Raw genomic sequence first — 16,347 nt, 5'->3', positions numbered from 1 at the left:
AAGTCAGTTGAAGTGGGAAGACCCACTTCTAATTTGAGTCTTTAGAGGTGGGAAGATCCGCCTTTAATCTGGGCCACCCCTTCTGCTGGCAGCCTGTGTAAGGACGTGGAGGAAGGGAGCTTTCGCTCTTTGCCTGCCATCAAGTCCTTCACCGGCATCAGAGCGACTTCTTCAGGACTCTGGCATCTGCTGAAGAGCAGCAGAGACACCCAGCCTCATGGACTGAACAACTACTGGATTCTTGGAGCTTCTGTTGGTAGACAGCCATTATTGGACTAGCTGGACCACACAGCCTGTAAACCATTCTAATAACTCTCTCACTCTGTGTGTGCATGTGTGTGCGCGCGCGCGCGCGCACGCGTGCGTGTACACATGCCTGTGCTACACGCTTGGCTATGTATATACATATGTGTGTATAAAGTATATATGTATGCATTCTGTAAGTTCTGTTCCTCTACTACTGTTCCTAAACATATGATAATTTACCAGCTTGAAGCCAAAGGCCAGCATCATAATTATAGTTTTCAGGACAGCAGCGGCTGGGTGCAGTGAGTCATGCCTTTAATCCCAGCTCCCAGGAGACAGAGGCAGGCGAATCTGTGAGTTCCAGGTCAGCCAGGACTATATAGTGAGATCCTGTCTCAAACAAACAACAAACAAATAAAATTCCTATAGTCTGGGACAATAATTGGGTCACGTATGGTAGCAGGGTATAATTTTTATTTCAAACATAATCTTTAGACTGGTGTGGGACTTCTAAAGGCAGCCATTTTCTCAAAGAACGGATGACACCAAATATGTTTTCTGGCGGATTTAGCTAAGAGTGCCACACTCCCACCCTGTGGAGCAGCCCACTGGGGTGGAGAGAGGGTCTGCCTACGAAGCCCAGGGTGCGCGCTGGTGGATCAACACTGCTCCCTTTCATTTGAAAGCAGAAACATCTATCAAAAGTTGCTTAAATCCAGTAGCCGAGAAGTAAGTCTCTGGGGAAAACAAAGGGTGAGGGGGCTCATTTCCCAAGGCCTAAGAACTGGTGGAGGAATGGCCTTCAAACAGTGTGTGACTCGTCTTTGAAAAGCCTCGGGATTCAAGCCCCGTCCAGGGTCTGCAGCTGCGTGGATGGCTGAGCCCAGTAAAGTCAAAGGAGTTGGGTGGGTGGTCACTGCAGGCTTCAGGACGACTCTTCAACAGTGACACCTTGTGGTCGCTGTAAGAAACTGCAGGGCTGGCACCTGGGACTTGACTCAATTAGCAGGTGGGGTACAGGGGGGAATCGAGCTTTTTTTTTTTTTCTCTAAGCAAATCAGGCAGCCGGGAAAAGAGCTGGAAGGGAATTTTGAGAGGGACGTATTGGACTCACAGTTCTGAGCGTTCTATCAATTCATGTGAAGAAAGACTATGGCAGAAGAGATGTAACAATCTAACGCTGTGCTTGTAAAGCAAGCCTGACGATTGACAACTAAGTCAGATCGGTTGTTTGAAACCCTATTAACAAACATTACAAATACTGAAACTGCTTGAAATGTAGAGTCCATTTTAAAAGCAGAATATAAAAGTATGTGTAGATGTGACCTGTTGGATCCTATTTATCAAAAAGTGGACCGTGTGAGGAGCCAGAAATAGCTATGAACACAAGGCTGCTCAGAGCTGCTGTCTGGGTGTGGGGGAAGGTGGTCACCATCTACACCTGGCTTCTTTTCCACCTCGCCCGGTGTCTCCATTCTGACCGATCTTCTGTAGTGAGCCCACCTTCTTTCTGCGAGGCATGTGCCTGTAAGCTGCCAGCGTCTGCCCCCACAGCTAAGCAGAACACTGTTTGGTGGGTATACATGGAGCCCAGGGTGAGACTCTGGAGCTTGTGAGTGTTGTTATTATTATTTTATTTTCTCCCCTCTTCTTTGAAACAGGGTCTTGCTATGTAGCCCAGGCTGGCCTCAAACTTGTGATGCTTCAACCTCAGCTTCGGAAGAGGGGGTGGGGGTTGCAGGAATGAGACACCGTGCCAGAGTAGTTTATTCTCTATTGGAACCATAGATTGTTTTTGGTGTGGATTTTGCATGCAGAAGATTCGGATAGAGCCTTTCTTCTTCGCAAAGGACAGCCCCTTCCTCTCTTTGCTGAGGGGACCTCTCTGGGGAGTATAAGGCCATGTGATGGCCCAGGAGATATAGTGAAAATGCCAATGATGATTTGCATAGACAGGACCAGCTCTACTGGCAGCCAGAGAGGAAGTCCTCAGGGAGATGTTGTCCCACATAACAGTCCTTCCTCGGCCTTGGATCCCCCAACTCAACTGTCCTCAGAGGAGTCCTGGCTGGGCTCTGTCCCAGTGTTTCCCACTGAATAACCAGTGTGTGAGTTTACCCCTCTCTGCTTCAGGGAGGGTACTACTCAAACCTGTGCCCCTGGGAGACCAGGGATGTGCCAGTGGCCGGCTGGAAGCTCACCTGCAGAGAAAAGAGTGGCCCCATCCACTGGTCACTTGACAGTCATTCTGAGCCTTCCTTCTGGTGGGAGTAGTTCCACGGTCGAATTCTCTCTATGAGGACTATTCACTCCATTAACTACTGGTTTTGTTGATGGAGACAGGGAGTATCTGTGTCATGCAAAGAAGTATCTGAACCTTTAAAGGCACCAGAGACCTAGAAGTTTCCACCACCCTCTCTCAAGTGCCACCTCACTTGGAGTGCTTTGGTAGAGCAGATGCATTCTGAGCCATAGCAAGCTTCAGGCTAGATCTGGGGTGGGAGAAGAGGGGAGTGGAGGCCTCGTAGAGCACCTGGTAGGTGCCGAGCAGTCTGCTGGTGCTTGGCTCTGTAAGTCCCTGTACCTGCATGACGGAGTATCCAAGGCTGACCTGTGATGGGGACAGTGCAAAGAAATAGAGGCTTTAACATATTATTCCTGCTGCCTTAGCCACTTTTCAGTCACTGATGGTCAGTCAGCAGCGGTCTGAAAAGTGTCACATGAAAAATTCTAGAAGTAAAAAATTTTGCAGGTTTCAAATAACATTTATTACAGGATACCAGAATTTTTCTATTTTGTTATTATCGTTACTAATCTCTGACTGTGCCTATTTGTCAATTAAGCTCAGCCATAGGTGTGTGTATGGGAATCAGCATGGTGTGTTGGGCGGAGGGGGCAGTCAATACTAGCTGATGATGTAGGTGTTCACTGGGGGTTGTGTAGTGCAGGCCCTGTGGTTAAGAGCAGACTGCTGCAACAAAGCTTGTTCTGGCTGCTACTGACCACTCAAGTGCCAGTTGAGCATCCTGACATTTGGGCTGTCCTCAACTTCGATTCTTCTAGCTCTGTCACCCTCCGTTTGTCGACAAAATGGATCTTCTTGCCTATTTTGGCCTGATCCTGCCTCCATGTGGGACTGCTTTTGTCACAAAGGAAAGGAGGCAGGCAGGGGTATGCTTAGAAATCCTAGCCAACTGCTTGTCATTTGTGTGACGTTGGATAAGCTAGTAACTTCTTTTCTTCATCTAGAAAATGGACATAAAACAGTATGGGTCAGGGCCTTTGTAATAACGAGAAATAGAAAACCACCAGGCTCAGGGACAGGCAGCCCTCTCATAAGATCAGTGCCTGCCTGACCAGCAATCTCAGTGTCTCCTGGAGGGACATATTTATTTCAGCTCTTAGGTTCTATACCTGTAAGGCCACTCGAGAAGATGTACATGGCTTCAGGAAAAAAGAAAAAGCCATAGTTGAAATCTGTTGTTGAAACCCATGGTGTAGTCTACCCACAAGGCCTGTGGCTGCTACTAGCACACATGGCGGCCCGCAGCCTGCTCACTAGGCTTCTAAGGATGGGTGTCCCAGGTGAGCACTACCAAGATGGCTTCTGTGGTGTGCACACACAGCCCCTGACTTTACTCCCAAAGTGGACCCTTAGCAGGAGTGGGCCGTCAGCAATGCTTCCCCTGGGGTGTGCATTCAGACTCTGCAGCCAACATGTCCAGCAAGCGCCCAGCTGATGTCCAGAGGCTGGCATAGAGCTTGCTGGGGGAGGCTGCTGCTGCTGCTCCTTAGGGCAGTTCCAGGCAAGGTCAAAGTGGTCTAGGAGGAAGCTTGAACTCACCGTGTGCATGAAACCTCCTCTTAGTGTGTTGGGACAATGCAGCAAGGTGTGCAGCCCCCCACCATGGTACCTCACAGAATAGTGTTCCTACTCGGCTCAGTCCTCTCTCCCCTCTGCAACTGACAACTGCTAGTCCTTCCACCGGTGACATGGCCACCCAACCGGAATCCACTCCGTGCTGTCTTGCCAGCTAGCTTTCTTCCAAGATGACTTGTTACAAAGATGGTGATTTTCATTCCTCTGCCTCAGCTTCCTCCTCTGAGCTTGGTACAAATCTTTCTGACTCTGCAAGGCCCTTGAGCAAGGCCTGTGACACTCTATGCTGTGTGGAATGTTGTGCGTGCTTCTGGGCTGAGTGAGGACATTGTATTTCCACTGTTGGTTGAATGGTTGCAATTGATCCAAACATTAATGAAATCCTTACTGAAACATAAAACCTTCCCAAGCTAAACTCTAAGTCCTGACTCCTGCTCTCAGATTATTTAGAGTCTGTTAATTTCTGTTCTCTATCAAAAAGCACTAAGCCAGACATAATGGTGCACATCTTTAATCCCAGCACTCGGGAGGCAGAGGCAGGCAGATATCTGTGAGTTCCAGGTCAGCCTGGTCTACACAGAAAGTTCCAGGACAGTCAGGGCTACACAGAGAAACTCTTGCTTGAAAAACAAGTGATATAAACGTTATTCAAGGGATATTGGAGAGTTTCCAGGTTATGACTTTGTAAACTAGAGAAAGCCACTTAACGCATTCCATGGAGTGCGGACAGTTACATGACTAATTCCATCACAGCAATGCTCAACAGAACAGCCTCACTCCGAAGTAATTCCCACCACCATCAAGATTTATTTCAACACGTCTCTGACAGGCTTAGTAAACAAAGTTCTTGCTTAGCCCGCTTAAATTTAGTCTTTTATGTTCTCAACCAAAAATGAGTTGAACAGAAACAAATGGGAGACTTGGGACTTGAGTTGTGTATTTGCACTGCGGTCCATAAGAGCCTGCTCGGCCGATGGTTTGAACTGGGTTGATTAGAGGAGTCTTCGCATGCTTACACTTCTTATCGCTCTGACCTTCACATGTGTGCAGTGCACTCAGTATTCCTCCACCAGATGTTAGGCAAGACGCCCCTGTACCGTTTGCAGTGTTCATGCGTACAGCAGTCTTCCTACTGTCTTTACCCTGGCCAGCACACATGCCCTCCTCTTGTCTCCATAGCCTCTGTGGAGTGCACACAGGATGTCTACAGCCAGTGACACCCTGCCATCGGATGGGGGAACTTCTGCTGTCACTTGTTGGGCTACCTTCTGACCCAAGGTTGGTTTTTCTAAAATCTGTTCTTGCAAGTCATATCTGATACTACTGTTGCATGATTTCATTAAACTCAGCCTCGCACTGAAAGCTACAACTCTGTCTAGGACTGACTGCAGGCACCATGGTGGTACTGAGGTGTGCAGTTGGCTATTTGTGTGAGTATATTCTAGAATGTTTGTGCAATGTCAGAGTGCAGAGTGCCTGGTGACACATTCTCAGAGTGTCTCTCTGTTGTGAAGTAATTCGTGGCCTTAATGTAGAAACCATAAAACTGTGGTTGCAAAAAGAATATTAAAAACTGCAATTTCAGTAAGAATGAGTCACTGAAAATAAAGGGCTGACGCAGATGTAGTGAGATAACTGAAAAACTGGGAAGGGGATAATGAAAAAGCCCTCTGCATTCTTATTAGTGCACGCATGTCTTTAGCGGCTGCAGAGATGGGTCAGCCCTTAAGAGGGCCTACGCTCTTCATTTGATCCTCAACTAGCTGGGTCAGGTGGCTGGGTCAGGTCACCTGTAACTCCAGCTCCGATTCCAAGAGGACACATCTGCTCTGACCTCTGTGAGCACCTGCACTCACATGTACACTCACACACACACACACACACACACACACAAATCTTTAAAAATCTCTTTAATTTCTTCCACATACTAATGAATAGATATGACTGTGCAAAGGCAATGTGAATTCCAGGCAGGAATTCCAGGCTGGCTCTACAGCAGAAGGGGGCAGATAAATGTAACTGCGTTCTTTAAGGAAAAATAAATATTAAATAAATATGCACTTAAAATATTTGTACTAATTTTTTGGAAACTTCATACAATGTAATTTGGTCATATTTACCCCGCACACTCTCGTCCCCCTAACTCCTCCCAGATCCATCACTACCCCTTACCCTTCCCAACCTCATGTTTATTTAAGATTTATTCAGTTTTACTTTATATGTATCAGTCTTTTACCCGTATATTTGCATTTATACCACATCTAGAAGAGGGTAGTGGATCCTCTGGAACTGGAGTTCCAGATGGTTGTGGCTGTCATGTGGGTGCTGGGAACTGAACCCAGGTCCTCTGCAAGAACAGTCACTGCTCTAACCACTGAGCCATCTCTCTAGGCCCTCCCCCCCTTTTTTTTTTTTTTTTTTTTTTGGTTTTTACGAGACAGGGTTTCTCTGTATTGTTTTTGAGGCTGTCGGTCCAGCCTGGCCTCGAACTCACAGAGATCCGCCTGCCTCTGCCTCCCGAGTGCTGGGATTAAAGGTGTGCGCCACCACCGCCGGCGGCCCTTCCCCTTTTTAAAATAACTTGCATGTGTGCATTTTCAATTGCTGCTTTCCATTGTCCTTCACAAAAGGGATCTCATTGTGTCATGTTTAAAAGCTGATGCCCAGGCCCATACATGGATGGGTCCTTGGAAGTTGAATTCAAAACAAGACACTACAGTGTACACTTTGCATGCTTTTTAGGACAACACAGAATACAAACACCTTTCTAGAGTTTGGTAAGTGCCACAATTTGCTCTCTAAAACAGTATTTCCCTGTGAGCAGTAAAGGGAATCCTGTTTTATTTACAACAACAGCAAGCCCCCTGTCATCTTGTGGATAGGAAGGAACTTTATATGATTCTTGTGTTCCTGAGTGTTGGTCAGGCCTCCATCCTTACCATGGATTCCATGCTAGTTACCTTCTGAGTCTCTCATTTAACTGCAGCAAAGAGCTCTCGGTATGTCCTGAAAACATGGGGTTAAATCTCTGGTCAGGCAGTGGTGGCACACATCTTTAATCCCAGCACTCAGGAGGCAGAAGCAGGCAAAACTCTGAGTTCGAGACCAGCATGGTCTACAGAGTGAGTTCCAAGAAAACCAGGGCAACACAGAGGAACTACCTTAAGTGCAGGTTGGGGAGGGGGGTGATCTCCAGACTTCTGATACTGCCCTTAACATTCCCATGCAGAAGTGTTCCCTGGGCAGAAATAGAGAGGAGGAGGAGGAGGAGGAAGAAGAAGAAGAAGAAGAAGAAGAGGAGGAGGTGGAAGAGGAGGAGGAGGAGGAAGAGGAGGAGGAGGAAGAGGAGGAGGAGGAGGAGGAGGAGGAGGAGGAGAAGGAGAAGGAGAAGGAGAAGGAGAAGGAGAAGGAGAAGGAGAAGGAGAAGGAGAAGGAGAAGGAGAAGGAGAAGGAGAAGGAGAAGAAGAAGAAGAAGAAGAAGAAGAAGAAGAAGAAGAAGAAGAAGAAGAAGAAGAAGAAGAAGAAGAAGAAGAAGAAGAAGAAGAAGAAGAAGAAGAAGAAGAAGAAAACTCAAAGTCACAGAAGAAATATTTGTCTTTGGTAAGGAACAAAAGCCGACAGTGAAAATGTCAGACTGGCCCTGCAAAGGCATGCATCCTCTCTACCTCAAGAAGCCCGCTAAGCAGAGCGGAGCCCAGATCCCCAGAAGCAGTGGGAGTGGGATGCAGAAGGAAGGCTTTTGTTCTGGGCTCATTCTGACTCCCGCTTCTGGCATGCAGTTAATAATTACCGTTTTCTTTTTTAAATGCTACTTCAGCAAAGCCAGAGTGTCACCAAGAGAGGAGGAACACTAAAAAGGAGATTAAAATGTATAAATAAACCCTGCAAAGCACAACAGCTCCATGGGAATCAAAGGAGCCTCTGGGGGATTCTCTTATGATTTGCCTGGTCTCCACCTCCAAATCCATGTCTCCTGCCCCAAGCCTCTGCTCTTCTTCTGCACTCCTAACAAAAGGAAGGTCTCTGGGTACTCACAGATGATTAGACAAGGTGCCCACTATGCTCCGCCATGTCAAAACTCACTTGAGAACTTCTTGAAAGAATGAGGGTCCTGGCAGACAATGTTAGCATCAACACTACATCAAATCTACCGATGGATAGAAAAAAAATGCAATAAGAAAACCTTCCAAAACCATGTGCCTTGTGCTGACCTGAAATTCAACCCACATATAGAGTGTGGAACAGAGAGACAACGGAGTCAGCCATGGCTGAGAAGGAGCAGAACAGCCCAGGGAGAGCACTCCGCAGAGTTGGCCACGGTTACGGCACACACATCCTGCACCTCAGCCTTGCCCATTCCAGCGTCAGCTTCAGTCTTGCTGAAGTGCTCTCAATGGCCAGGGTCAGTGCGAGTGCCTCTTTGGTAGCAGTTCCACTGTAAGCTCTGCGCCTGCTCGCCCTCCTCCATAATGATAATACGCATGTGTCTTACAGCTACGAGGTGTAGAGAAATCAAGGTGAAACTAGATGGGAAATGTCCTCCCTTGTGGCTAGGTTTTGTGGTACCAGAAGGTGCTATTTAGGCTACTGGGGGAGAGAGATCATTAACAGTTTAGTCCAATAATGAAAAGTGTTTGCTACAATACCAACCTGCTAAACAATATGCATTACTGGAGTAACCAGTTGGTTTTGGTTGGTTGGTTGGTTGGTTGGTTTTTCAAGACAGGGTTTCCCAATGGAGCCAATTGTTTTCTGATTGGATTTGAGAACTATACCACAGAAGGGAATTAATTAATTCTGGTACTATAAACCTGATTAAAAAAACCTGTAGCTGGGGAAGTCACAGGACCCAGAGAGGAACCTACTACTGTTGTTTTGCTAAATGAACATGTTGTTGTCAAACTGCCTGCTAAATACTCATGATTACACACATAAATTAGTTCTTTTCTCAGTTTTGAAAAGAAAAAACTTATTTTTTGCAGTGGACAGTGGTTAATACTGAAAGTGACAGCTGGCCAAAGTGCTGAGAATATGTGTCTCTGGAGTGCTCACCCCCAAACAGGGAACCTTTCTGACACCTTTCCTTCCCAAGGTTAAGGGACATCATTAAAGAGAGGGCAAAAAGAAATAAGAGTTGAAGAATAAGGAGTGCTGTGAAATGCTGCCTCTGACATGACACAGCCATTGCATTCTTGAATTCCCTGCAGCTACAGCTATCTGCACTAGACCTACACAAGGTCAAGTCCAAAAGATCACTCAGTATTCCAGCATAGATGGGGGAAGGGCTCAGGAGGCACCACCCCAGCTGAGGAGTCCTTTGCAGATGATGTCTGCTCGGGTAGGGAGCGTCATTTGTCTTCAGGGTGTGGCTGCTGGTGGATTGATTGCCCATGCTCAGATGCACCCGCATATTCCCCTGGCACACAGCCACACACCTTCCTGTAAGGATGCTTCTGAGGCAGGCAAAGAGAAGGGCAGATTTCCAGTTAGCATTTCTTGTCACAAATACCCCCTACACTTAACTGATCTCCCACCTCAAGTTGGCAAACTGCCAGTCTGTGCACTGGCTTCCGGTAAGTCAAACTTCTACCCGGGTCTCATGAACTATGGGCATGACATTCAGTGCCTCTAAGTCTAGATTCACCCTCCTGGAGCAGCCTGGGCTGTGAGCCCCTTAACAGAGAAAGAGAAACACCCGGCATCTATGGCTGTTAAAGCATTATGTTCTTGAGAACAGTTAGGGGCAAAGCATTTCCAACAAGGGTTACTACTCCTGACTCCGTGGTATAAAATTCCTGTGGTGGGAACAAGAAATTGATGCTCATCCCTGTCAAGAATGCCTGAAAATCTGACGGCGGGAACCCAGGACAATGTCTCAGCATCACTGGTTTGGTTGATGTAGTGAGCACCTGAGTTGAAGTCATCTAGCCCGGTGTTGTTTCCCCTTTGCTTGCTCTATACTTAATAAACTCACTACTTGAAACCTAAAGTGTGGCTGCCATCAGCCATTCTCTGGACAAAACAACCATCCCAAGCATTCTTGGTTTGCATTGTTTGAAGGAGATGACAGGCATGAGGCTTTGCTGTGACAAGCTTGTCCTGGCATCAAGTGAGGGTTGATTTGGAGATGAACAGGAGCTTGTTTGATGAGGAAAGACTGAACCTGACTTTAAATAGAAATTCAGGGGAGGGGTTGTCTAATAAAGCTAATGAGGTGAATATAACAATGAGAAGAGGGAGGCCTTATACATGGCTCATTTGTTAGGAGTGTTTGGGTTCAGAAGACCCAAGTTCAAATCCCAGCTCTCACACCAGTGATTCACAACCACCTGTAAATCTAACTTCAGGGACATCTGAAGCCTTTGCCTTCTTGGGCACCTGCATTCCACCACCGTGCACATAACCACCTCTCTATATACACGTAATTTGGAAAAAAAAGAAGAAGAAGAAGAGGTAGCTGACAGTGTAGTGGCAGAAGAGGACAAACAACACATGAAAAGAATTGCAAAGTCAAAACCCGTGACATCATGGCCATTGAAAACAGTGGCATTTAGTGCAGGGGTGATGGTGCTATAATGCCACCTTGTAATAATATAGTTACAATGATGTTGCCCTTCGGATGCTATATTACAGCAAACAAGAACATTATTATAAAAAGTATTCAAAATGATAAGTATAGGAACAGAAGTGATAACCCAGGCATTAAGAACATGTACTGCTCGGCCGGGCGGTGGTGGCACACGCCTTTAATCCCAGCACTCGGGAGGCAGAGGCAGGTGGATCTCTGTGAGTTTGAGGCCAGGCTGGACCGACAGCCTCCAAAACAATACAGAGAAACCCTGTCTCAAAAAAAAAAACATGTACTGCTCTTCCAAGAGGGCCAGAGTTCTATTCCCAGTACCCACATCAGGTAGCTCACAATTGCCTGTAACTCCAACTCCAGAGGGATTGATGCCTCTGTCCTCCTTGGGAGCCTTCACACAATGCTCTCTCTCTCTCTCTCTCTCTCTCTCTCTCTCTCTCTCTCTCTCTCTCTCTCTCTCTGTCTCTCCCTGTCTCTGTCTCTCTGTCTCTCTGCCTGTCTCTCTCTCTCTCACACACACACATACACACACATACAAACACATGCATACATACATACATGCTCATAGATACATACATATATACAAACATACACATATACACACAAACATACAAACACATGTTCATACACACACAGACACACACAAATACAAACACATGTACATACATATACACAAAAGCCCACACATACATACATACATACATGTGCACACAGAATTAAAACTAATAACTGAATGAATTCTAACCCTACCTGAGACAAATGTGTTTTCAAATGCACACTACCTCACTTTGTTGACCACGGAGTAGAAAGCATGGCTTGGGAATCCAAGTTCAGTGTGTTAAAGTATCCACTATTTATGTGAATGTGCACATAAATATTGTACGAATGTACAAACGTCATCCAGGCAAGCCTCCTGATGAGAGAGAAATGTGTGAATGGTACCAGAGGCCTGGGTAGGATGAAGGACCTCAACATTAGCAGGTAATCTCCCATTTCCAGCTAAAAGGTGAATAAGTACAGACTCTCCTTTGACAGGCCAGTTTTTGTAGCCATCCACCCTGGCTCATAAAGTGTGGGACAGATAAATCACCAGGGAAAGTCTGGAATGATGCTCAGTGGCTAAGGGCACAGGCTGCTCTCGCAGAGGTCCTGAGTTCTGTTCCCCCACACCCACATGGTGGCTCACACCACCTGTAACTCTGTTCTAGGGGATCTGAAGCCCTCTTTTGGCCTCCACAGGTACCAGGCACACACATGGAGCACATACACACATGCAGGAAAAAGACTTGCACACATACAAATAAAATTAAATAAATTACGAGAGAGAACAGAGGAGCTGTTCACAGATCTGTAACTGTCTTTTTTTGGCCTATATGAAAATACAAAAACAAAAACAAAACCTCCTGCCCAGAATTATGCTGTAGGTTTAGTCAGCTATACCCTATGGAAATGTAAGGAAAGTTCCCTGGGAAGTTCTAAATAGCTAGAAATTCTATCCTCAGATGGCTGAGGGGAAAAGACAAAGAATCTTCTAGAAGACTGAGCTTCTGCCTCTGATGAACTGTCCCTCTGTTTCTAATGAGGACTTTCTTCAACATCCCTTGTAGATTATTTTTGACTTAACTATGCAGGGAGCCTATTTTAAAGCTTGCAATTTGAAAATCATGGATGTTTATAAAGCCTTCCACCTGCGTCTCTTTTTAGGAACACAGTCCTTTATTCTCCAATGGATGAAAACCCCCAGCAAGCAAAACCTTTGTTAAGCTGTCACTCTCAATAGAGTAAGAAAAAAAAATGATGGACAAAGAAGGAACAAATTGCATCTTCCAATAAGTTTTCTTGAAGCCCTTGTTAGAAGCTGTAACCTCTGATGTTAACTAAATTTAACCCACTGCGACCCAGAAGGTGACCTTCACCTCTCTTCTCTTGTACTCTCTGAGGCTGCTGGAGAAAACTGGCTCCTGTATTGGAAAAGGCCTCTCTGTCCTACACAAAGGCCCAGCCTTGCTGCCACCCTGCCTGGAGGCCCCTTGTCGCCCGAGGGGTCAGCACCTGGGCAGAGAAGCAGGTGACAGTGGCCTGCCTGCATCCTTCTACAGCAAGTTGTAAGAGTGTCTACCCGTCAAGGATCACGTGGCAGACTTGGGCATTCAAGCTACTGAAGTCCAGGTTTTCTTTGTGAGTGCAGACTTTACACAAATCAATCTATTGCTGTTCAGCTGACTGTAAAATTGGTAGATTTACTGTTGCAAAAAAGAAGAAAGAAGAAAAACACAGTTTTCACTTCCATGTTGGCAGGGCATGGATGCATAAGGCTGCCAACAAAGCAGCCTTTAAAAATCTTTGCCGGAGGACTTAGCAGTTTGGGAGGGGGGGGTCTTACACAATAACTCCAATGGACAGCAGACAAGCTTCTCTGTAAGCACACATGTAAAACTCCACACCCCAGGAACTTGTGAAAGGAGAGCAATTGGTCTCTAATTCCGTTTGCCTCAAGGAGAGTGACGGCCCAAATAGTCCTTCAATGGACTTGTTGGCAGACCTGCCCTCCTTAAGGAGTGAGTAACCAGATGATGTCGTTGAAAAGTGGTGCTGAGCCATATATGAAGTGTAATGCCAGGTGATATCTTGGTCATGTTTTGCTCTGACCTCCACAGTAGAGAGCATGCAATGCCTTGTAGGTTTTCATCATTTTCATTGTTCTGTGTGACATGACACATGAGCAGTGGGAATTACTTGTTTAATGGTTTTTAAAATGAAGGCAGTTGGATCTGAGGACGTAGCTCAGTTGATAGAGTGCTTGCCAGGCAAGTATGAGGACCTGAGTTCAATTCCCAGAACCCATATAAAGAGCTGGGTGTGGTGGTGCACACTTGTCATCCCTGTACTAAGGAGGCGGAGACAGGAAGATCCTTGGGCCTCATGCCCAGTCATCCTAGTCTACTGGGGAGAGGTCCAGGCCAATGAGAGACTGTCAAATTTTGTCAGAAGGATAGTCTCTGAGAAACAACCTCTGGTCTACTGGTCCTACACACACACACACACACACACACACACACACACACACACACACACACACAAGTTAGTGATGAAAGTTAGTTAAATCACTCCAAAACCCACCATCTTGCTTTTCCAAAGGAGACATCTGAAACCCATTTTCTGCTTCATCCAGTTGTGCAAAAAGACGATGCATGGAAGAGAAATGCATCTCCATTTGCAAATATTGCATTTAACACACATGAAAGCTTTTGAAATCTCCAACACGATGTGTACACTCCAACAGACTTGCTACGCTCATTTACAGTTATCGATGTGTTTTAATAATTGTGTCATCAGTTTGTGACAAAAGACATACTTGGTCTGCAGTGTGATGCTGTGGGGGACATTATACACAATGAAGAAATCTATTCTGGACCTAATTATAGTCTTAGGGTACATGAAGGGCTGCAGCACAGCTGTGGCTACCAGATGCTCTCCGGGTCTACTGGGGAACTGCCTAAGTAGCTATGTCATGAACATAAGTCACACAAAGGATGATACAAGTTGAAAGTGCAGCTAAACCTACTGGTGTTTTGTTTGGTTTAGATTATTCATCATATAGGTGTTCACATGTTTGGAGTGGGTGACGAATGGTCTCACCTGAGAGGAAACGGACGACATGAGGACTTATGATAGTTTATGATAAGAGACTCATGAATTCATGGTAGCAGGCTCATGGCATGGGGCTGACTGTCTTCAGGAAATTCTGAATGCTTTTCCCAACATTCAGCCAAGGCCCACAGCCATATCTTATTTCCTACATCCCTTGTGCCATATCAGTAGGCAGAAGGTAAATGGTGTCTCCTCAGCCACCACACCCACTCTGTATTGACAATCATGGCCATGAAGCCATGCAGACTCGACAGCATCTATGCAATTTCAAAAGAAATCCAAGGATTTTACTAGTGTGTGGTTTGCTTTTAAAACTGTTACTGTCCCTAGTCACCAAGCAAGAGGGAATGTATGTCCGTACACGAGCAGACTTTCTTCATCAGCTTGTCCCAAGGCATGCTCTCTGGTGTCCTGGGTACCCTGGCAGTCCCTCTGGGAGGCTGGACTCATTGGATGGCTTGCTGTGGACATCAGTGTCACTCTTTGGTGTATAAGTAACACTTGTTCTGAAATTAATTTGAGACAGAATTTTTGAAAGAGTTTCCATGGACACTTTTTGTTTGTTTGTTTGTTTGTTTGTTTGTTTGTTTTATAACTCTCTCTGTAGACCAGGCTGGCCTCAAAACTCACTGAGATTCACCTGCCTCTGCTTCCCGAGTGCTGGGATTAAAGGTGTGTGTCACTACAGCCTGGTGAGACCTTCTTAATAAAAGTGAAATTTGGAAAAACTATTGAGGACTTAACAGACCTGCCAACTGCTACTTAAACATTACATCCTGACAGGACTTTTTTCTGGAGCCATGAGACAACTTTATTTCGAGAGGCAAACGTAACAGAGGCAGTGATGGTACCAGAAAATCTTAATACAGAAACCCCCAATATTTGTCCAAAGAATCTGAAGTCCTTTTTTGATAGGCAAACCAGTGCCTTGTCAAACAGGAGGGGTAAAGGCAGAAAGGCAGTCTCAGGGGCAGACTGCTAGTTTTATGTTCCTCCAGAGCCTCCAAATCCTGCCACTACCAAGCTGAGTCCATTGCTCCCAATGGCTCCTTAAAATAGGCCACATCCTGGGGAGATGGTCCAGTGGTTAGAGCACTGGCTGCTCTTCCAGAGGACCCAGGTTCAGCTCCCAGCACCACAGCTCACACCTGTCTGTAACTCCAGTTCTAGATCTGACTCCCTCACACAGACACACATACAGGAAAAACACTAATGTCCATCAAAATAAGTAAATAAACACATCTTTTTAAATAGGTCACGTCCCATTTCATGGAGGCTAAGCAAAGTTCTGCAGGGGAAGGGGGGAGGGGAGAGGTGCGAGCCCTCAGAGCATGTCTGCAGCAGCCTTTCTCCTGCTTCTTGTTTGACTCCTCTCGGGAGCATAAAACCAAGGTAGGTTCTAGGCTCAGTGATGTGGCTCTTGCCTTCTATCCCAGCACTCGAGATGTGGAGACAGAAGGATCTCTGTGAGTTCAAGGCCTTCTTGGTCTACTTTGGCAGCTCCAGTGCAGCCATGACTATGCAGAGACAACAAAACAAAACAAACAACAGTTAAGAAAACAAAAACTCACCACCCTGTAGGTGTTAGGACAGCTAATGACGGCAGCTGCTTCAGCCAGTTGCTAGGTTGCAAGGCCTTTAAAGAGGGCTACAGCAAGATGCCGAGCAGGTAGCAGCAGTTACCAGGGATGTCTGTCTGGGTGTATTTCCTAATCTTATCAAACTGTAAGCCCTTTGCTAGTATATTACATGCTTCCATTTCCTTGGGTCCATTCGACTTAGTGTTTTCACGGAGCAGTATCTTTTCTTCAGTCTCTGATTGTGGGAAACACACACACACACACACACACACCATCGAGGGATATGGCACTAGACTGCTTGGGTCAGTTTTTCTCTTTCTTGTCCTTTTTTTTTTTTTTTTTTAGTACTTGGGGGTAGAAAAATAGGGCTTATACACGCTAGGCAAGTGCTCTTGCTTTAGGGATGG

This window comes from Mesocricetus auratus, unplaced genomic scaffold (assembly GCF_017639785.1).
Source record: "Mesocricetus auratus isolate SY011 unplaced genomic scaffold, BCM_Maur_2.0 Super-Scaffold_100008, whole genome shotgun sequence".
Taxonomy (NCBI): domain Eukaryota; kingdom Metazoa; phylum Chordata; class Mammalia; order Rodentia; family Cricetidae; genus Mesocricetus; species Mesocricetus auratus.
The sequence above is the reverse complement of the archived record's forward strand: the minus strand, read 5'-3'. Positions refer to the sequence as shown.